The sequence below is a fragment of the Rousettus aegyptiacus genome, unplaced genomic scaffold (assembly GCF_014176215.1).
Source record: "Rousettus aegyptiacus isolate mRouAeg1 unplaced genomic scaffold, mRouAeg1.p scaffold_m13_p_1, whole genome shotgun sequence".
NCBI lineage: Eukaryota > Metazoa > Chordata > Mammalia > Chiroptera > Pteropodidae > Rousettus > Rousettus aegyptiacus.
Window position 1 is genome coordinate 48,959,596 of NW_023416284.1, and position 23,249 is coordinate 48,982,844.

Here is a 23,249-nt window from a genome sequence, read left to right on the forward strand (position 1 = left end):
CGCTGGGGATATTTAACAGCTTTCTCCCTACATTTGCTTCAGTTTCCACAGAAAGCCAAGCTATCATTCTTTTAATTGAACTGGGGAGGGAAAAAATGAGAAGATGTCAGAACTTTCTCACTGATGAGTGTCACATCCAATTGCCACCCTTACCAGAGGGAATGAAACTAGGTTAAGGGGACAGGTTTCGCATTTTTAAAAATTACCTGCCATATATTTTTTTTCCCAAATGTCAGGTGGCGGCCTCTATTAGAGGTATACCATTAATCAAACTAATGAGAACTATAGATGTAACCATTCCTTAACAAAGACATAATGCCTCAATGGAGAAAGGAGAAGAATGGAAGAGTTTTATAAAGTAGGCCTTTCCTCATGAACACTTGGGTTTGAGTTACACCATATTGTGCAAATCAGGGCCTCCTGATCCCTACAACAGTTTAATGTTCTTTAAAAGAGAGTATTATATGATTGAGTCAAAATCAGTTTTACCTATGGTTAAGAAAAATAAAATCACACTTGCTTTGCAATGATAAGGCATTTCAAAATCCTTAATGATCTCTGTCTTATTGGTGATCCTTCATGTTTTGAAGAGAGTGCTAAAGAGAGAAGAAGTATTTTTAGGGAAATATGATCCTATAATCAATGGTAACATAGGGGTTATTCTTGATTCTTTTTACTTCTCTAAACTACGGTGAGTTATTCTGCCTACTGTTAAATCTAGACTTGCAGGAAAGGCATGCAAATCAAGATTTTATGCCTTCAGTCTTGATAAGAAATAAAATGCTTCTCATAACTTTCCAACAGTTCAGCCTAATAGGAGAAAGCAGCAAACAGTTGGGAAATAAAAGCAGTGAGGAAAGTCGGAACACCAACAGGTTGGGACTGGCCTTGGCCAACCCGTGGACAGAGACTGTCTTGACCAACTAGATGTTTTGATGAATATCTTTGAACAGGTAGTCTTGCCAAAGGTGGGAACCCATGATATACCCAAGAAACTGCATTTCTATCTACAAGAGTTCCCATTTTCAGAGATGATTTTTCAGTTTTTGAGGTTTTAGAAATGTTTATTAAAAAGTTCACTTAAAATTTTACTCGAATTAAACTAAAGTTGATCATGTCAATTGGTTTTTAGTAAAGTTAGGAACAATATAAATGATTCTTCTCAAACCAATTACTGAAATTACTAAATTTTCATGGAAATTATTCTTAATAAATAATAATTTACATCATTTTAATTGCAGAGTATGCAGTTGTGACAGATTTCCTGTGTTAATGCCTATATAACTGTATGGTCAGAGAAAGTAGCTTATTATTGTCTAACATTTCTCATAATGAATTATATAGATTTGTATGTCTGTACAAAACATATTTCATGTTATGGAAAATCATATTGTGCACAAATAAAGAAGCAGAAATAATAATCAGTTTAGTAAATAATTAAAATGGAAAATATTATACTTAGAAACCCAGAATGAAGGGTAAAAAAAAAATAAGAGTAAAGATAAAGAAGTCCTACCTAATAGACTCCATGAAGAATTTGTTCTCTAACCTAAGAGAAACAAGCCCTATCACTTTCTTCACAATACCACTAAAATTGAGTAATAACAAAACAAAGCGATAATAAATAATAATATCAGGGACATGGACAATGGACTAGTGGTTACCAGAGGGTAAGGAGTTGAGGAAGAGGGAAGAGGTAGAGAGGATAAAGAGAGTCAAATATAGGGGGGTTAAGGGAGAGTGAAGAGGGTAAAGGGGAACAAATATATGGTAGCTGAAGGAAATAGAACTCTGGGTGGTAATCACACAATTAAATATATAGTTGTCAAATTATAATGTACACCTAAAAATTATATAATTCTATTAACGAGTTACCCCAATAAATTTAAAAAATAAATAAATAAATAAATAATATCTATTGATTACTTACTTTGTTATGCCTTATTCTAAACATTTAACATTCAACTCAACTTTCACAATAATCCTCTAAATAGGTAATGTTATTTTCCCCATTTTTAAATAAATGAGGAAACTGAAGCAGAAAGTGATTCAGCTGACCCAATTCACACAGCCAGATTCAAACAATGTAGTTTGATCCTAGGCCTTTGCTCTTATTCTCTCTGCTATAGATCTGGTACTCGGAAGTGTTCCCATCTTCTCTGCTCTAAGGTTGTCCTTAGAATTTAGGTGAATAAAGGGCAAGCTTCCCATCTCAGCTAAACAAAATTCTTCTCATAGTGAAGTGTGTAAATCTGATTGCTTTTCTTAACATCAAGTACAAAGAAGTCACATCTATCTAATGTAACAAGAAGGCTTAACTACTTGTATATGATTATTTCCATTGGTTTTCAGTGGACACAAAGCACACACCCACCCTAGTTGGGTTATGGAAATAAAGGATTGCTGATCTGTTTTCTAGAGTATGTTTTCTGAGACAAGGAAGGTGAGCAAAGAGTCAAGTTAAGTTATTGACCACTTCCTACTTCTTCTGCCACTTACATCCCACAACGAAGAGGAATTTAGCAATTCTATACATAATACTCTCTAATAGCACAAACATTCAAATATCTCATCCAACATTTTCTCATTAGACTATACTCTCAAAAAAGAATTCCACTTTATTCATCTTTCCATTTTACTATATTTCTTTTCACCAGTACTGGTGAAGAGAAACCTCTCATTCCTCAGTATATAAACTGTTTGATCTAAGTCTACAGCAGATTCCAAATCAATAACACTGATGTTAAAAATATCTTACTACACTGGGGAATGAGGCTCATTATGTCTCCTCTGGTATCCTGAGATTGACTATTTGGACTGTTACTGAGAATTTCTTAATTGTAGTGCAAAATAAACTCCTACACAACCCTATTACAAACATCCTCTGCCATACAAATCAGAATTTTTGTTAAATGAATTTGTATATATTAGTGCCTATAAGTTATTTTTAACATAATTTATTTGGAAGCAGAGTAATGTGAAATTATTTCTAAATATTTATGCTTCTGATTTCATAATTATTTCTTCATGTTAACATGGTAAAGAGAGCAACGAAGTGGGAAAAAATTTGGCATCATGTCATGCATTCATTCAGATGTTCTAATTAAACTATAGTATATCTAGAGAATGTATTCTAGTTATTATCTTGGAGTGGCATAGTTACCTATAAAGACTTCAACACTGGTCTTAGTAAATTTCATCAGTAAACTATACTTAAAAATAAGCTCATATCTGAAGAACTCCAGGATGAGATCTCCCTGAGTGCTAAGGATCTAGTTTAAAGTCACTTTTGATTCACAGTTTAGGAGAGGGTGGTCTCTTGGACTATATGACACCAGCCTATCTGTATTTATCTTAACCATTCTTGCATTTCAAGATGAGTGTGTTTCCTGTGGGCCTTTGAAAGTGCTGAGTTAGGCTATTTGAGTAGAGAAGGGAGTTTTCCTAACAGATAGCTTTGGCTATCTACATGACAGCAAAGGGATATTTTGGCAGGAAATTACCCAACACAGCAGGATACTCTGGTTTGAACAAAATGTTTTTATGCAATGTGTTACCGAGGGAATTGGTTTACATGTTGACACTACCGCCCACATATAAGCCCTGGTTTATTTCCTGACCAAATGAGGTTTTCCAACAAATATTTTGGAAATACACCCTAGATCTATTTTTAAATAATTTAATAAAAGGTTTTGATGTCTTATACTGAACCAAGATTTTTAAGCACTGTCAGCAAGAGGTGTGATGAAAAATACAGATAAATTTTCTTTTAAACAGAATATTTTTTAATTATAATTTTTACCACATTCAGACATAGTATACTCTCTATAAGAATATGAACAAAACCTAGTAATTTATATATTTCTAATTTCATTCAACACAATTTTATAAAGTTCCAAGTCTAAGCAAGGGGCTGTGCATGATCACTACATGTTGCCCTTGTTTAGTAAAAGTGTTAAGATCTGTATGCACATTTTAACACATGGTAGGTAGATGAGAGAAATACAGTTAAAATAATATGGGAGTTCAGTGGAGAATGAGATTACTGCTGGTGAAGGAGAACAAGGAAATCAGTATAGGAAAAATGGCATTTGAGCTAGCTTTTAAAATAAGCTTTCTTTCATAAATAAATAAATAAGTGTTCTTTCCTCATTTATTCAATTTTCTATTTATTCAGTATAGAATAAAGTTTAATAAGACAGGAGCCTCTAGATTTAAATTGTGTAGATTCATATTTTGGCTCTATTAACAATTTTGTGACTCTACACAAGTCATAGGACTCATTTCCCTCATTTGTAAAATGAAGATAAAATTAGTTACTTTCCCACAGGGTTCTTGGGAGGACATGTATCCTTATTCTGCTTGTATCTGGGAAACAGCACAGCAAAGTGTAAAGAGCATAGACTTTGGAATCAGATGATGCTGTATTTTAATTATGAAATTAATAATTACTAACTATGTAGCTACTACTAAACTTTTTAGCTACTCTGTAACAACTTTTTAATCTTTTAAATGGGTATAGTAATGCGTACTTCATTGAGATGTTGTAGGGAGTCAATACCAGGCATAGTATCCATAAAACATAGGCAAATGTCAATGCTAGATAATAATAATAAGAGATGACATTGGAAAGTGAAACCAGGGCTCAATTTTGAAGGGTCTTGTAATGCAAACAACATTATCTGGTTTAATGCTATATAGATCAGATTTCACAAGGCAGCATCTTGCCTTCCATATTCAACAAGAGGTGTGTACGAAAACTACACATACAGATCATTTATATATATGTGTATATATGTATGTGTGTGTGTATTTGAAAAAAAATAATAATAACTTTGTATTCCAATAGAAAACTATCAGCCAGAAGTAAGTTCTTTTTGTTCTTATTTGGAGCCTATGCATGCCATCATCTCTATTATTCCCTATTATTTTACTTCTACCCACTTCATTCATTTTGTTACCTACCTGGTCCCTTTAAGCACTTGAGTTTGTGACTTTTATGTACAATGGGCCACTACTGGTTGTATTTTAACAGAGAGTGGTTTGTACAGGTATTTTTGGGAATATTATATCTCCACAATTTCAAGATGTGATTGGAGAAGAAACAAGATTGAAGGAAAACAAGCAGAATGTTTTCAGTAATATAGATGAGAGATAAATGTCAGGTTAATGCAGAAATAGTCAGAAAAGAGTCGCTGTGAAAGTTATTCCAAAGAGTTGGTGTATTTACTAGAAATGAGACTAACTGGAGTATGACTAGAGATCACAAAGATTTCAATTGGGGTGTAGTACTGATTTAGATATTTAAGGAAATATTCAGTTATCATGAGTCATAGTAAAGATTTACACTGATTTTCAGAAATATTTTCATATCCTAAACAATGACAATAACTGCGAACTTTTAGGGCAAAGCTGGAATTGCATCTATTCATATAATCTCAGAGTTTGGCCAAGAGTATAAACTAAGTAAATGTTTATTGAACTAAATTATAGGGAATATGTATAGATTTTTATTAATCTTTAGAATATGGAAATAGTTTCACAGATCTTAATCGTAATTTTTCTACAATGAAAAGATAATTTGCCATTTTTAAATCTACAGCATAATAAATTCTTAGATACAACTGTGATTTTGTTAATTATTCCATGTGAAGTGATGACATATAGGAATTTAATGTAACTTTGCCAAACCAATAATAATTATACAAATTCTGAGCTATGTTTAGGAGTCCATTAAAACATGTGTTGTCAAAATTTTCATAGAGACAATTATGTCATGTATAATAGAGTAGAATTCCGCCAAACTGTTTCTTTGTCTTGAGAATTCCTTGAGCTATGTAGCACACTAGAGATTTAATTCATTCAGAGTAGCTGAAACGAAGCAGAAATGAGAAGTTCTCACTAGAGAAAATTGAGGGCTAACTGGACAGACATATCTTGATTCTCTTTGGTTCATTCCTCTGTGCCTCTGAATTTACAGGCTTTCTATTAATAGCCAGATCCAAAAAAGGTTCAAGAGACAGAGGAGGAAAGGAGACAGAAAAATAAAGGAGCCTTCTGTTGCCATAAACTAACATCTTTTTTTTTTTTTTTTTACAAAAAATACCAAAAATTGTCTGTACTGTCTTTGGGAGAAGATTAAATTTGTGAAGCAGTCCCCGTGTGATTGTTAGCATTGTTGGATATCTCATATAAATATGTTTAGTTCACAGAAAAATGGAGCAGTCATAAAATGTACAAAATGAATTGCTAAATTTGAGAGGAGATTGGTGGTTTTTAGACCTCAGTATAAAGGGCATAAATTGTTTCCAATTGATGCTGTTGATTTTGTGTTCTGGTCTGTTGAGGATGCTTTCTCTGAAAAGTTAATCTAATATTATATCTCTTGCTCTTTGTATGTTTTGCTCATTCTGCTTTGTCTCATTTCTTATCAATCTGAAAAATTCCTATTAATCCATTAAAACCCATTTTAGGACCTACATCCTCTTTGAAATTTCCCTTAATCCATTCCTTCAAAATTAATGGGTAGTTTTCACATACCTCTATTTCTACATTTAAAATCATGCTGACTAAAACTTAATTTCTCTGTGAGCTCCATAAGTGCTTCCTTTAACAATGAGCTCTCATATTTCAGACACTGGTTATATTTATCTCCATATCTCTAAAATCTAGAATACAGTAAGTTCTCAATAAATGTATGCTGAGTAAAAATTAGTTAATAAATAAAAGTGTATTTTCTATACCCCAAATATCTAACACAGAAGCTGATATTTAGAAGAGATTTAATAAAAATGGATTCATCCTAATGCCATAAATCAACAGGTCAGTCAGGAGATAATGAGAATTATAATCTCAAGTATCAAAAGAAGAGTTGTAACAGCCAATGTCCCTTGGAACTAAGACCAAAGCAATTGTGGGATAGTACAACAGTACAAGGTCAATTATAAAAGTCTTCGAATTTACCCTTTTCTTGACCTATGAGTTTTGGTTCCTGAATTTAAGTTCTTCCACACTTCTTATTGTTAACTACTCCCCAGTGAATATCACATTTAGGCATGTAGAGGTTCTATAAATCACTTTCATTGCCCAAAGTCCCTTTCTAAAAATGTAACTCTGTTGTATATTTCCCCACATGCAGTCTGTCAGGTCAAACTGCAACTCGTTTCATTTTCTTTCAATAAACTCAAATCCCTGACCTGCCAAGTTTCTTGTAAGGAAACGTGGCAATTAGAAGGCAAAACAACTTTTATTCAATCGATATCTATTTGCTGACAAATAACGTTTGTATAATCTCTGGTTTTCCCTGATGGACCTTGAGGAAACTTTATTTTTTTTTCTCCACTAGTGAGGTTATTTGGAAGACCCTTAATAATATATATATTTTCTTTTAAAAAAGAATAAATGAATCTAGGGGCTCTCTCAGTCCTAGGAGAAAAACAGTAGATTTATGAAGCAGAAATAGCCAACTCAACTCTGGAAGGGTCTGCCATAGTCATTTAACCTCTAGAAGAAATATAAAAAGTACTTTATAAGATATATATATATATATGTATATTTAAGATATATAGTTAAGATATATATGTATTTAAGATACATATATATATACACGCACACAAATATATACACACACATAAATGTTGACATTTAGAAGATGTTGAGAAGCAATTTTTTAAAAAAGTTTAATATGATACTTAGAATGTATTAAGGACAATAAGCTTATTATTTTGATTGTGCTTTATATCTTCATGGCACAGTAAACATAGCTTTGAATTATGCATTGTAACAGTCTTAAAATTAATAATGTTCAATTAAGTTTGCATACTTAAGTAGGTATACTCTTCTTTAAGGTACTCAAAGTATTTTAGAGGACATAGGTAATATTTATGATATCATGAAAAAAATCATTGTTTTAAAAGATAATCAGTGTGACAATAGGTAAAATTAATTTTATTAGAAAAATGGCTGAATTTACAAAAATACATTTCATATGTCTCCTGTTGGAAGTTTCATTCCTAAAGATATAATTATGGACCATGATTCCAGTAGAAAAATATCATCATAGTCTCCAGCCATATGACACAACCCTTATACCTGCCCCCAAAGATGTCTTTTTACAATTCTGTGTCTTGACATGCTGCATTTGCTACACTTCTATACTTCTTATGGTAGTCCATACAAATGCTTCTGGCTGAGAGTAGAGATGGGACAGAAAAAGGCAGATATTTACAAAGTGTCTGTCTGTATTCACTATACTAAGGTAAAAATAATGAGTAAGAAACATGCATATTTTTAGGGAGGACTTGGTCTAGTGAAAAGACAGTTATTTACCCAATCGGGTGCCTTACCAGGTAATATATATATATGAAGAGACACAAGTTCAAGAGAACCATCCATACGGTATTGAGGGATCACAAGGGAAAAACTCTGTTTGAGGAGGTGACATCAGTGAAAACTTCGTGAAAGAGGGAGTTGTTCTATGAGGAAGCTCATGATTCCAGATAGAACTGTTGCACTATTAACAAACATGCATTCTCTACACTATGCTGGATACAGTGACTAGTAAAATTTAGTTCTTTGTTTAAAGGAACTCGCGGTCTAATGTATCTCACAATATGGAAGCAGAAAGGTTATACATTTAACAGTGTTTGGCTTAGGCAGGAGAATGCAAAGAAAGGCTTCTAATAGAAAGTATAGTTATAGTGAGAGAAACAGAATTCCAGACTTTTTACAAAAATCATCTGTCATCCATTTATCCTTTTGTCCATTCTCATATTTATTATCTACCAGCTTGCTTTGGAGTCAAAAAAAGCTAGATTTCCTTTATCACTCCTATATTGCACTTAGGCAAGTATCTCAGACTTAAGTTTCTTCATCTGAAAATTGGAAAGAGCATATGAGCTTAGTACAGGGATGGCTTGTAAACAGGAAAGTGTAGTAAAGCGGTAATGGTTAGTAATTTTTTCCCTCCAACTTCTGGATAATGATGAAAGTCCAATGTTGTTTTGAAAACTATATAGAATTCATTGATGTGGCAAAAGTCACTTGAAAATATCACTTGTTAGAACAACAGCAACAAAAAAACTAGGTTGAAATCTTGGTTCCAAAACTCTTTGTCACTTAATTTTCCTGAGCCGTATTTTCTCACCTGAAAATATTCTGAACTACAAACCTTCCTGGTTTTGTGAGAGGATGTATACAAAAATTCTTTATGAACTATTAAGCTCTGTAGAAATATACAGTGTTGTTATTTATGTTGTTATTTATCTCTTGTGATAAATTAATTCTATCTAGCTTGGTTTCAACAAAATATACATTTTCTTTTAATTTTGAAAATTCTATAAATTCTATGCAGCCCTATAATTTCTAGAGATTCTAATTAATGGGATGATTTTTTTCTTAAAGTCTTGCTGCAGAAAGTCTTTCTTCTTTCTTTCCTTGTAAAGCTAAAGAATCTTATAAGACTTCCTTTCCCTCAGAATATTCTCTAGGGCATTGAATTTGGCAGGCTTAACTTCTGCCTTCAATTCTATAACACCAAGTATTGTAATTTGGCTTTCACTTTCTTCTACCCTAATTTCCATTTTTCTAAACATATTTTTCCTAGTGTTCTGCTGAAGTGGTGATCATCAATGGTCATCCTGCAGCAACACAAACACATTTCTAACAAGTTGATCCTTCAGGTCAAGATCAACAGCCTATAGAGCTACTATTCAAATGTCCTTCTCAAACACTTATCCAAGGCTTGCAATGGAGAATGCTCTTTTTTTTAATTTTTAATATTTCTTTCTAAAACTCAGGACTCTATTGCTCAGACTACAGTTTCCAGCTTTTCTTGCAGGTAAATTTTAAAAGCCATGATGACTTTTACATTAGATTAAACAGGCCACCTCCAAAGCAATGCATTTGTGTAACCATCTCTGAACTCATGGTGTAAAACATGAACTTCATGGATTTTAATGGGAAATTATTACAGTGAAACCTTGCTAATTTATGTTAGTGATGAAGAGTCTTATTTTAAATTGCCAAATTTCTCAGTGATAATAAAAAAAAATTAAAGGAAAGAGAATCTAAAGTAACTTAGCTGATATTTTTCTCCTATTTCAGACTGTCTGCGTGTTCACATGGGACATTCAAATCACAGTCTCCTTATGGAAAACAAATGAACAACAAAAAACATTTTAAAATCTTAATTAGTAAACACCTTATGGCTAGCCTAGCAGATGTATATGGAGGAATAGTTATATAACACACATATACTTTTATGAAAGAAATTATATTATATTCCATTTTAAAATGACATCATTTTATTTCCCTCATCTAAATAAATGTGACACTTAATTGTAAATAGGGTCTCTATTATTATCATTGTTATTTTTTTTACCACTTCCACTCATTTTCCAAGCCAACCTCTTCTCATGCTTGGTTCCTTACAATATTTACTAGAAGTTCTCCCTGTTGTGACTTTGTTTCCCATCAATGTGCTCTCAATTCAGCAGCCAGAGAAAATCCTGTTAAAATGTAAGTCAGATGTCACTTGGTCAAAACTCTCCAAAGGCTTCCCAATTCACTCAGAATATTAACTGAAGGACTTGTGATAGCCCATAGAGCCTTACATAATTACCTTCTGCCCTAGTATTTGATCTCCTACCTCTCTTTCCTTCATTCACTCCACTTCAGCAATGTTGGCCTTTCTGCTATTCCTAGAATATTCCAAGCACTCTCCTATCTCAGAGCCTGCGAATTTGGCGATTGTCCCAAACTAGTATTTTTTTTTTTCCTTAAAAGCTACAAGACTTTCTCTCTCACCTCTTCAGTGCTTTACACAGAGGTTACCTTCCTAGTAACTCGTGTTCTGACCACTCTGTCTAAAACACATCCTGTTCTTCTTCCCCTTTCTGGATTTACTTTTATCCATACTACTTACTAGAATCTAATTCAGGAGTCCATAGACATCTTCTGTAAAAGGACAGATGTAGGTCATAAAGTCTTTGTTGTAACTACTTTATGCTGGTATTGCAGCACAAAAAATAGCTATAGATAATAGGTAACTGAAAGAGCACGACTGTGTTCTAATAAAACTTCATTTACAAAAGTAGGAGGGGAGCAGATTTGACTCACAGGTCCAAATTTGCTAACCCTCAATATAACATATATTTTACTTATTTTATCTATCACATGTTTCTTGCCACAATTTGAATATAAACTCCACTAGGACAAGGGGTTAGTTCACTGCTCCACCACCACTGTCACAATAGTACTTGGAACATAGGTAACACTTAATAAATTGATTGTTCAGCAGATATTTTTCATTTATCCATCTAAATCTCGAGGTAACAACTCAATGTTTTAAATGAGGACAGTAGAAGAGAGGGCTTCTCTCTCTATACCCCTGCTCCTACTTCTCCTGGAAAATAATCCAAGGACCATCTGCCATACTCACAATGATTAATAAAGGAGGGAGAGTTGCCAACAGTCTGTTTCCAGATCCCTACTGCTCTGCAAATTCTTGCAATATGCTTGGGCATTCCCTTCCAAATTCTGTCAATCCAGGTCAAATATGACCCTGTTATCCTTATGGCTCCACCAGGAAGCCCACAGCCTTAGGATACCCCATGTGTGGCTGGGGTAGAGTGATAGAATTTCAATTCACTCATAAACTACCCAGGAATGGGGAATTAGAGAAAGACAATAGACTTTTGCTTTCTTTCCTTTTAACCCTCACTTCTGAAAACATGACTTTTTAAGTCTCTTAGAAGGTAGATCATTGCCCTGCACAACCATTCTTTTGATTACTATGTCTTTATAGTGATTTCTTCTGCAGCCCATTCACAACCTTCTCCCGGTAGATCTCGTGGACCATCTGATATTATTTAAGCATGGCAGCAGGTGGTTTTAGAACGCTTTATGTTTCAAGAAATTACAATTCAAATCTACTGTATGGCTATGTTAGAGTAACTCTTTAACATCAGTGTTTACTTAAAATAGTTTTTTAAAATCACAGTTTAGAATGTAGATTATCACAAAATACAATGAAGGACAGTAAGACTTACTAGAATTGTGTGCAAAACAGTGACCATGATTTGCAGGAATAGAAAAGTACCAAAACCAAAACAATTTAAATCTTCAATCCCATTCTTATGTAACTTTGGGAGTATAACCTTTTAGAGTTATATTTTTAGACATTTAAATTTCACATGTCTCTTATGCACAGATGAAGAAAGTGAGTACCAGAAAAGATAAGCAATCTCATAAGTCATAAAGAATTCTGTGGTTGGGAATGGGGAATATATGGGCATGAAAAACTGGAGAATATTTTTATGGAATAGCATATCTGCACAATCAAATTAAAGGAGAGTAATTGGGCACCCAATGAAACCAACAAGAAGATGCCACAGAGAGGACAGTTACTAGTTTACTAACTATTAAAAATGAAGAAGTTACTCTCTTTAACATTGGTATTTTTTCATCTTACCATAGGGAAACATGATTGGGGGATCGGTGTATTGAGAAACCACATAGCATAGTTCTTCAGATCACAGACTCTGGAGCCAGTAGTCTGGCTTTGAATCATAGTTTCAATAGCTGTATGATCTTGGACAAGTTCCTTAATCTCTTTGTGGTTCAGCTTTTCCAACTATAAGATGAGGATAATAATAGAACTACTTCCTAGAGCTACAGTGAGAATTAAATGTAAAACACTTAGAAGAGTGCCTGACATACAATAAAGGTGATACAGCATTATTATAATCCAAGGTGGGGGGAGGGGTCAGGGAGGAAGGTAGGGGAGAAACTGCACGGTTTCTTGGGAGTGTTCAGAGTGCTTATGTATTTTATTCCCTAGTGGCAGTTTTGGTTCCCTCCATTGAAGATGCTGGGAGATACTGAAGTGCCCACATACAGTGAAAATAGTTGAGACAGGAATCAAATTTCTGGGCCCCAAATTCAGGTATCTGTAGACATATTTCCTTCTGATGCTGCTCCTTCAACACCAGCAAGAGCAGGAAAAATAGATCAGTCTGCATCTTTAGCCATGGCTTCATTCTCCCAATATAGTAAATAATGAGAAAGAGATAACTTTGCTAAGAAAGATGGCTAACCTTTATAAATAGACTGGTTATTTACAAGCATAAAATGAAATTAATTTTGGATTATTACAGGGGAGACATGAGTAAACTACAGTTATTAGGGCATAATGTAGTCACATTAATTCAAGTTAGTGAGTAATTATCACCGCATTTTTCTCTTTAACCATTTAAGAGGTCTGACTCAGCAGAGTTGAACTGAATGAAATAAATTTCACTCCATGAAAAGTGAAAGCATGTATTTAGATAAGTAGTCTCTGCCAGGACATCATTTATAAAAATCATACCAGATTTTCTAGGGCATGATATAGGTTTTACACACACAGCGGTAACAACCTGAAAAAGTAATTTAGTTACTTAAGGCAAAAGACAGAACATATTTTAATACTTTAGAGATTTTTTTTGCATTCACATTTATATTTTCCCTGAGTTATGTGCAATTCATAATATTAGCTTAATTTTTTCAACATGAATAACAATAAGCTCGTTTGAATCTTTATTATATTCAGATCCTCTACCAATCGTTTAAAAAAATCACTTTCTTTAATCTTCACAATACCCCTGCCAAATGTATTAGATAAGGAACAAAAAAAAAAAAAAAAAAGATTAAAGACACAGCTAGAAAAGGGCAAAACAGGGAATTAAATCTAGAGGTGCTGATTTTATACTTCACTCTCCTAGCTCTTCACATTACAAAGCTATGCTTAAGTTCCTATTTTATTTCTCATTTCTCACGTGCCATAATTTGCCCATTTAAAAAAAATTAGCATGTGATAACTTCTTTCCTCACTCTCTTCTCCTAGATGTCTCATACCCAAAAGTTCTGGCCCAGTGATTTCACAAAAACATCTCAATCTGCTTCTTGAGGTAAATCTTGGCATTTACCTCATAGATTCCTCTGCTCTGTACTTCTATTAAAAGTGCAGTAGCTTTCCATCCACTCTATTCTGTGTACCTTCCTTTATATTTTAGATTATATTGCACTGAAAATAATCTATTGACATATCTGGGTGCTTCTCAAAACAGGGGTATGCCTTTATTCATCTCTAGGGACTCAGTAGCTAGCACAATGCTGGGAACATAATATACCCTGAAAAGATGTGTTTAAATACATAGGTAATTGAATGAGAGATTACTGGTTATACTTCTTTGTTTGTTCACTTTTCAATTAGAGTTCCTACACATGTTTATTAAGTTCCCAAAACAGATGGCTCCTCTTCAATAAGAAACTGAAAGTGCGGTTCTTCCAGAGTACCCTTAGGGAGTCTAACTGACTGGTCTGGCACCTAACCAAAGTGATGATTATACATAATGAACAGGAAGACTGTCCATTATTAATAGGACATTAAAATATCATTTCTTAATAATTACTACTAATCACTTTATAAATGTTAGCTTACTCAATTCTCCCCACATTTTGAGATATCTATTTTCATGCTTTTACAGATGAGAAAACTGATACTCAGCAAAATAAGTAAATCAAAGTCACGCAGTAGAGCTCAGACACCACTTTATATCTCTCTGACAAGAAAGTTTGTTCATGTGACACTAAATTATATTTTGGTTTCTTCCTCAGTTTTGGTGGACAGTATTCACTGGTGGACTGTGCCCGCACTATTGCCAGGGAGCTATAGTAGCAAAAGGTCAGCTGGGTGCATGGGTTCCAGAGTATAATTTGCAATTATTTAGACTGTACAGCTTATGCCTCTTGGAGGACACAAGCACGTAAGTCTTGGTTACAGATGCACCTTGAAAGGGAGATTTTTGTACCGTTCCCCACTTTATCCCTATAGCTGTTGTGTCATGGCCTGAATTTTCTAGCAGTGGTTACAGTTTAAACTTAAGAATAATATCTGTATAATTTACTGGCTTTCACTACAATTTGATTACACCTAAAAATTAGAAGGTCATCAGAGAAAAACAAGAAAATAAATTTCTCTGCGAGGGAATTGTGACTAAAGTAATTTTTCCTGATACATTGATTAATGTTGTATAGTAGGTGAAAAAGTGGCAGATGGCATTTTTTATATCCTTAATTTATTGACACAAGTGCCCTCCAGCCTCCAAAGAACCTTCATCTGACAGAAATTAAACAAAATTTCAAAGAAAAGGGCAACACAAGACAGGAGTTATTTCCAGTGCTGAAATAGAACAGGAACCACAACAATAAACAGAAAAATACCTCCTACAAAGCACACAATAAATAAAACATCAAAAGGACAAACAGAAGAACTCAATTAAAGTAGAAAAGTTTCAGTCTTCCCCTGAAGGAAATAAATATTATTATTTATTATTTATATCCTGCTCTAGGAGCACATGGCTTTATATCCTAGGTTGAATATCATACAAGAAAAAAAAAAAAGTGTCCTGTAGGACTTTTGATTTAGGGACACATTAAGAACAGGAGGAACACATAGGCTATTCCAATGAAGAAAAACAATATACTAAAAAACAGTTCAAGATCAGATATGATTTGAATGATCGCATTAACAAGCATAACATGGGGAATGAAAAATGAAATGCGGTAGTACAGATAAAATGGTCGAAACTTTCCAGTGGTCACTTCCTGATTCCCTATCTTCCTTATTTTCAGCCTTGGTCCCCTAGGAGGTCAGATCTAAAATGTTTTTTTATAGCCATGCCTGGAAGTTCAATATATGGAGTGCCTCCAACAGTTTTATAAGGATCTAATCCTCTGTATAAAAATCTTAGGTTTAAAATATCTTAAGTGGTTTCTGTTTTCTCTACTGAATAAAGACATATACATCTTAAAGATGTCTTAGAAATAATACCATTACATTCTACTGTTCTTTTGTGTTGAAAGTGTTATTTTTTAAATGCCAGCATTTAAAACATAACACCATTTTCCTAAGTCAGATTCGAAATACTTTCATTTCTATCATGTGAGCACATGCACAAAAAAAGGCTGCAAACAGAAGCCTTTCCTCTTACTTAAAGAAAAGGATGATGAGGAGAGAAAAGAGGCAAGTTAAGTAGTAATGGTAGTCTTTCCTGAGTTAAAAGAAATCTATTTGAATAATTTAAAAAATCTCTAATTGAATAATTAAAAAAATGAGGAGAACAGTAAAATATCTCCTAACTAGACTATTAGTGGTTATTAGACAAAGAAATTTTGGCTTCAGAGATAGTGTTGGAATTGTTTTTGACATGCTGTTCCACAACATATCATATTCATCCATTATAATGTCAGTAAGAATAGGCTAATCAAATAATAATGAAGAGCAGACACTTTCCCAACCATTTAATTCCTTTAATATTTCAATATTCAAAAAAATGATAAAAGGCCATAGCTATTGTGAGTAATGTAAGCTATACTTTAAATAATGACACAAACATCTGACCCTACCGAGTTTTGCACACTTTAATTAAAATGACTAAAATATTAAATCGGTTTATCCAAATTTTCTTCCAATATGTTGACCCTTTAATATACTGTGCTGTTTAGTAACACACACCAATGTTACGGTAGTTTATAGATTTATCTTAAGAGGACAGAGCTACTTTTATTTTAGCATGTGGCTTATTTTATGGTCAGGAAATAATATTTATGAGGGAAAATTTAGTATTTTGTAACAAATATAGTATATTTTATAAATAAATTTGGTGAGATGCTCTTCGGATGCAGTGTCAGGAGATCAGTAAACATTCTATACTTAAAATTATGAATTTGGTAAATCACTTAATCTTTCTGAACTGCAGTTTCCATCTCTGAAAAATGAAAATACACCTTATTCCTTTTTATTGTTATGATTAAATGAGTCTGTGTAAATGAATGTTATTCGTGAGGCATAAAGATCATACAAATGATAAGTACCAGTTTTATTGCGCTTTGGAAAGAGAAAATACTAAAATGATAGGTACATTATTGTTATCCTAAAAAGATTTAAATCTACTGAAATTTAAGATGGAATTAACCTAAATTGTTTGACTATTATGTCATATAAATCATGATGAAGAAAGTAAGGTTGTTTAAATTAGACAAAGAAATACTAAAGAGGTACTTAATAGCTATTTTTAAATATTTAAAAATTGACAAAAATAGAATAAAAGGTAGTCTTCTCTTTTGGTTTTTCATATGGTTAAATTAAATAATTCAGTTGTCAGAGTTCTGTATAGATATTAAAATGAAATGATAGTGTTGGTTCCTGTAAGTTTTCTTTTAGAAAGATGATTTCTATCTGAAACTCAGGCTCAAGGATAAAGACACAACTATAGCAATACTGAAAAAGATTGATAAGGATCAAATAACCAAAAGTATGGGGCAAGGATGAGAAGGGAATTTAGAAATAATTAAAGTGCTTAGACTCCCTTCTAAAAGCAATGATGGTTAAGTCCAATCTGAAATAGAATTTTAAGCAGAGAAGTGTCGATTTAGGAAGCAGTAGTGAGGAAAGCAAAGTTTTGAGTTATAAAAAGAATTTTGCTTGATTTGGAGAATCCAGATTTGTGTTTATGAGTTTATTATTGCCAATAAATAATTTAGTAAGTGTAAAGTACATATGGGCCACATTATCTTACAATGAGAAATTGGTAGAGGTAAGTGGCAAAATTAGTGACACCAAAGACAAATACCGTAGAAATTCAGTAAGGAGAGAACATTGAAGCTGAAAAACTGAGGAAAGAATTCATGGATTTGGTGAATTAACTTGGTCTTCAAATTATAAAAGCTATCAGTGTTTGAGCACAACTATTTGCCAGAGAGGGGGAGATCTAAAATTTTGAAGGGCTTTGTCCAATTTGGGGGCCTCTCTGTAAGAAAAAATATAATACAAAATTAGAATAAAATTCAGACAAAAATGAATTACAAATTTTTAAAACCTGGCAAATGTTTGACATATCCAAAATCCAGAAAAAAATATAGTATTTTTATTAGTTGATATCTGACTCAGCTCTAAAAAATTTTTTATATAAAGCGACTAGATATTTTTTCTTCTTAAAGACAATGACTTTGTAATGCCATTTTCTACAGAAAGAAGGGAAAAATTATTTCAAATTTTCCCTTAGCAATAGGTTTGACTTTATTACTATCTGTATAAGTTTGATTTTATTACTATCAGTTTAAGAAAATGTCTTTTAGACTACAACTTTAATGGTTTTGCACTAAAATATTTTAGAATATATGGAAAAATCTATATTGATTTTATATCAGATATGATCTATTTGATATCAAGTCCTTGCTCCTTGAATTGAGGACATAATTAAACAAATTGTGATCAATGTTCTCTTTTTGTTGGTACATATAAGTTTACATTATCTTTGTCGATGTCATCTCATGTTTAATCAGCAAAAAATTTAAACCTTTTCCCAATATATATTTTTTAATCCATTGCTCCTCCTACTTAGTAAGAGTATTCTGGAAGATATTCTCATGGGAGTAACTAAAAATAAGTAGTAAACACATAAGATATGTCTTATTTTACCTCAATCAAATGAATCTCCAAATCAATGTTCATTTGGGTGGCTACTCCACTGTCTCCTGACACAAGGAAAAACGTAGAAATATGCAGTGGTCATAACCAATTTAGGTAAAATATCTTATCTTTACAAGTTGTGCGTGTGTGTGTGTGTGTGTGTGTGTGTGTGTACACATACACGCAGTCCCTTCCAGGGCCTCGGAAGCTGCTCGTGCAAAAGAGGGCTTTCGAAGCTCAATTTTTACTAGTTTCATGGAATATCCACTTTTGTTGCCAAGCAATGTTGTAGGTACTTTCTAATATTATCTGAGTCATATCAAACCATTACTAGTTCAGTAAAAGCTGTATCCTGTTTCTGAAACACATTTCTACTCTTTCCTCCCACTTTTGCCTTCACTTTGCACTTCATTTCTCTACCAATACCTCAATACCTTTACATGCATATACATGCACTCTCTCTCTTACACACACACACCACACACCACACACACACACACACACACACACACACACACACACACACACACACACTGGAAGGCAGTTCTTTTGCCTGGTTTATTCTTCCTCATCCTTCGTGTTTTAGCACAGACATCAATTTTTCTTATAATTTATATCCTTGGTCAGTTTTTCCTTTCTATGAAGGCAAGATCCTTTTGTGTGTTGTTTATAGATTAATATTTAGTATCAAGTGGAATTCTTAGATTAAAATAGTGGTTAAGTAAATATCTGCTGAATGAGTAAATAGATGAAAGAATTCTAGATGAAATTAGGTAAACTAGTTATTCAAAACAATTGATACAAGTCCTCAAAATCTTGATTATATGTAAAAATATAGATAAATAGGTGTAGAGAGAAAGGGAAACTGATGTAGATATTATGAGAAGAAATGAATAATTGTAATTGAAAAAAAATTGAGGAAAAAGTCCTAGAGTATAGCACCATAGTTTAAAATAAATTTTACTGGAAAATGTAGCAGGCAAAATTGATTACCTTACCAAAATTCTGGAAGACAGACAGTCCATACGGGTAACGCAATTAGCCTTACATTTATTTGGTGTGATGTATATAGATTGCTAAATAATGATGACAGTGCTATACAAGGCTATGATTTTCAGGTAGTAGGGTAGCACGGTGGCTAAAAGGGTAGGTAGAGTATAGGCTGGGACTTTTCCCAGATAACATTTGTATAGATGAAGATTAAAACATGAAAAAAAAGGAATATCCATTCAGGTTATAAGAATATAATAGCTCTAAAAATATTTTTGGTTTCCTCTTTCCTCCCTTTCACTTAATAATGCAAGGACTATTGGCATTTTTCCAACAACCTATGATATATAACAGTAGTCTTATATATATGAATGGATTCCCCAAACATGTTTGGATAGTTTTTGTGAAGTATTTGTCATAAACTGAGTATTCTCAATGTATCAGTATTGCAATACAACACTTGCTTTAAACATTTTCAGACATAGGAATGAAATATCTATAGACCTACTACAAAAGGTTACAATGTAAAATATTAGTTTAAGTATGAGGAATTCAAATAGTTCATGGATAATTATATTAGAGTGTTATGTAATTAACAACTAAAAGAAGGTTCAACGGGGTCTTCCCTGGACATTGGTAAGGAGCAGATATTAGTTTTAATAAATCATCTATCAGTGGTCAAAGAAAAACATCTTAAAATTCTGAAATTGGATGAAGATTGTATTTTAAATGGCCTAAATTAAATGCATATCTTATTTGTATTATTATTAAAGCTTTGTTGGGGGAGATAGAAATGAAGTGTAGCTGCCTGATACTTTTAATACCAGATTTTGTATTGTATCATTGTAAAGATTAGGTAATAGTTTTACTATTCTTCATTCTGCTATACTTGTGAAATTATGTTGGCTTAGAGCTAGGTTGAAAGACTACGGGCCTATGAATGTGACTATTATCTGGCTCTGTAAGTGCCTTTTTACTCATTCGAATCTGTATGCACAAATTTGAGTTCATATCACACTCATGTGATGTTTTTTAATGAATGTGCTAACCTGAAGGGGTGAATGTTCAAAACACTGCGGAGGCAACATTCACGCAAAATGCAATAAACTGACAGATTTTGTATGTGCCTCACCTAAGCAGGGTCTTGAAAATTCACCCTGAAGCCTGGAATACTTTGTTTGTAAGAATCTCAGCTTTCATATGAACACCTGGGGATAAGAGCTGTGAGAAGCAAGTCTAAAAGAAGTTAAACTCTATTGCAGAACTGCATTAAGCAGAAGAGCTGTACAGTTCTCCTGTCTTAGAGCTTTTTCTCCATTGTGTGTCAAGAATATCAAGTACTCTACTATTTATCATCAATGTTTCAGTGACTTAGGATTGTGGAGTACATCTTATAAAGTACCACTTATATAGGCTTATGAAAGTAGTGACATATTATACTGAGACATGAGAAAACACGGCTCTAGGAATAGACTCAGAAATGAGTGATCTAGTCATTTTTGGAGGTCTTATCTAACTCCTAGACTTCTAAAATTCCAGTAGTTCTTCAGACTCTAAGCTGATATAACAACAGTATTTCTAGTGAACTACAATGGTTTGAGGGTGCCTCTAATGGAACCATTTTAAATATCATAAGAAAAGTACAAATAAGAATGACTGATAGGACCATACACTTTTTAATGTGGTATTTTGGTTGTTGTGGCTGCTTAATGTTTATTCTAAGCCAGAAATACATATTAAGAAGCTCTGTCTGTTAGACACACCTTTCATATCTTGTAGTCAGCCATATAACAGTACGCTGGCATGTTAACATGTGACTAGTTAAATTGATTTGTACTAGAAAAATAAGAACCTAACAGACTTTGAAACCTTTAATGAAAGCTTTAAATCACATTACATTCTTTCCTGGCAATAAAAGAGTTTTCATTCAGATTCAGATGTATGGTTTTTTATTTGTTTTATAAAACTTTATTTTATATACTACCCACAGAGGGTTCTTGTTTTTATTAGGTTTCATTCATGAATTGAATTTTCCATTAACTTGAGCTCTAATGATCTATTTACTTTTGAGAATAGAAAGATACCAATTTATCCTTTTCTGAAAAGAATTGTGTGAAGTATTAATCACAGCAGATCCTTTTAATATTGCTTGCTTCAGATCAAACATTTTCCACAGCACCAAACTTGGACCTTCGGTATATGAAATCTTTACACTTAGTACTCTGGCCAACTAAATAATATAATGGAAATAAAAAATAAATTGTGGCAATCATGGAAGATGTCACAACACTGATGAAAAATTATAGCATATTCAACTGTTAAAAAGTTTCTGAATCAATCTTATGATAATTATACAACTAAATATTGCCTAAAAGTTGCTTTGAGGAAGTGTGACATATAGAAAGACAATGATGTTTCCTACTGGGTACACTTAAGGGGTAGATTGCAATTTTCTGAGATATTTTTAATACATTCTGCTAAATTAACTACTTGCATTTTTAAGCTCTATGGTTCTCCAAGACATGTTTTTATGGATTATCCTAACAGCTAAACTAGTACTGTTGTGCGATAGACATTAGAGCTGTTCACCAGATATTTCTGTAACAAGGTAGTTGCAAGGGAACCCAGGTAGTATATTGAGCAGAGGGCGGTATTTTTAGCAGAAGTGATATGTATCACTTCCTGGTTGGTTGGAGACCCTCTAAAACATTCTTTCTTTTCCCTTCAGCATAGTAAAACATTCATGATGGTGGGTGCTGTTTCCTTGGATCTCTCAGTGTCTATGATGACCAAAGCACCTCTCTTTACAATAACAGATATAGAATATAACCAAAAGTATAAAACTTGGTCAATTTAAGCGGCTGAATGTTAGAGGTATTAACATATTGCACTGTAATTTATTTAGCCCATTCTGACAGATATAGGTTGTATCCCATTTAAATTTCAGTAACATATTTCTGGCTACATTGCTGAGAAAGGCAGTTTGTGTGGAACCTGGAATAAATGTAGGCAACAATTAATAGTATCTAAGATTTTAATAGTGCAATAAACCAACACTATATTTAGCACTAACTTTTGTGTTTTTCTAATGTAGACATTGTTGCCTCTTTTTTTCTATTTCATTTCTTCTTTATCTTTCTTTCTGAAAATGCTATAAGAGGTAAGTGAAAGCTGGTTATCGCTGATCTTCACCAACGTTTCACTCTCAAAGACAAAATGACCTGCATTTTATGACTCAAGCATACTTTTTCTTGCTATGCCTCTCAATTCTTATGTATTACTAAAGATATAGAAAAAAACAATAGTGTATTTTGAGGGTTTTGTTTAATTTTAAAAACGAGTTCATTTTTCTACTTCTATAGAATGATATCTGTGTTTGTAAAGTAATTTGAGCTTCAGATGTGAAAAAAACATTAAATATAGAAATAAATATAGGAAATATGTAAAACCCATAGCAAAACATTTCTAAGATTTGTTTTGCAGTGTGGAGTAGCTAAAATATCCGTTGACAAAAGAAATAACTAAAAATTTTAAAAGGAGAAATTTTATTATAGCATGGGTTAGTGGAAATGTTTTGGAATAAAAACATTAAGTCCCTGATACACAACTCTCTTACTATATAACCCTGCATCAATTAATTAACACATCTGAAATTTTTTCCTTCTTTTTAAAATACAGAAAAATGACAATTATCTTACTAACTCGTATGATAGTTATGTGAAATTAAGATAATGTATTTAAAGAT

At 33.0% G+C, this 23,249-nt stretch overlaps 1 protein-coding gene across 1 annotated transcript in view; it reads right to left on the minus strand.

Moving 5' to 3' along the window:
• Positions 1 to 23,249, minus strand: part of NEGR1 (neuronal growth regulator 1) — a 755,370-nt gene that overhangs the window by 382,439 nt on the left and 349,682 nt on the right. The gene's annotated exons all lie outside the window — the stretch shown is intronic.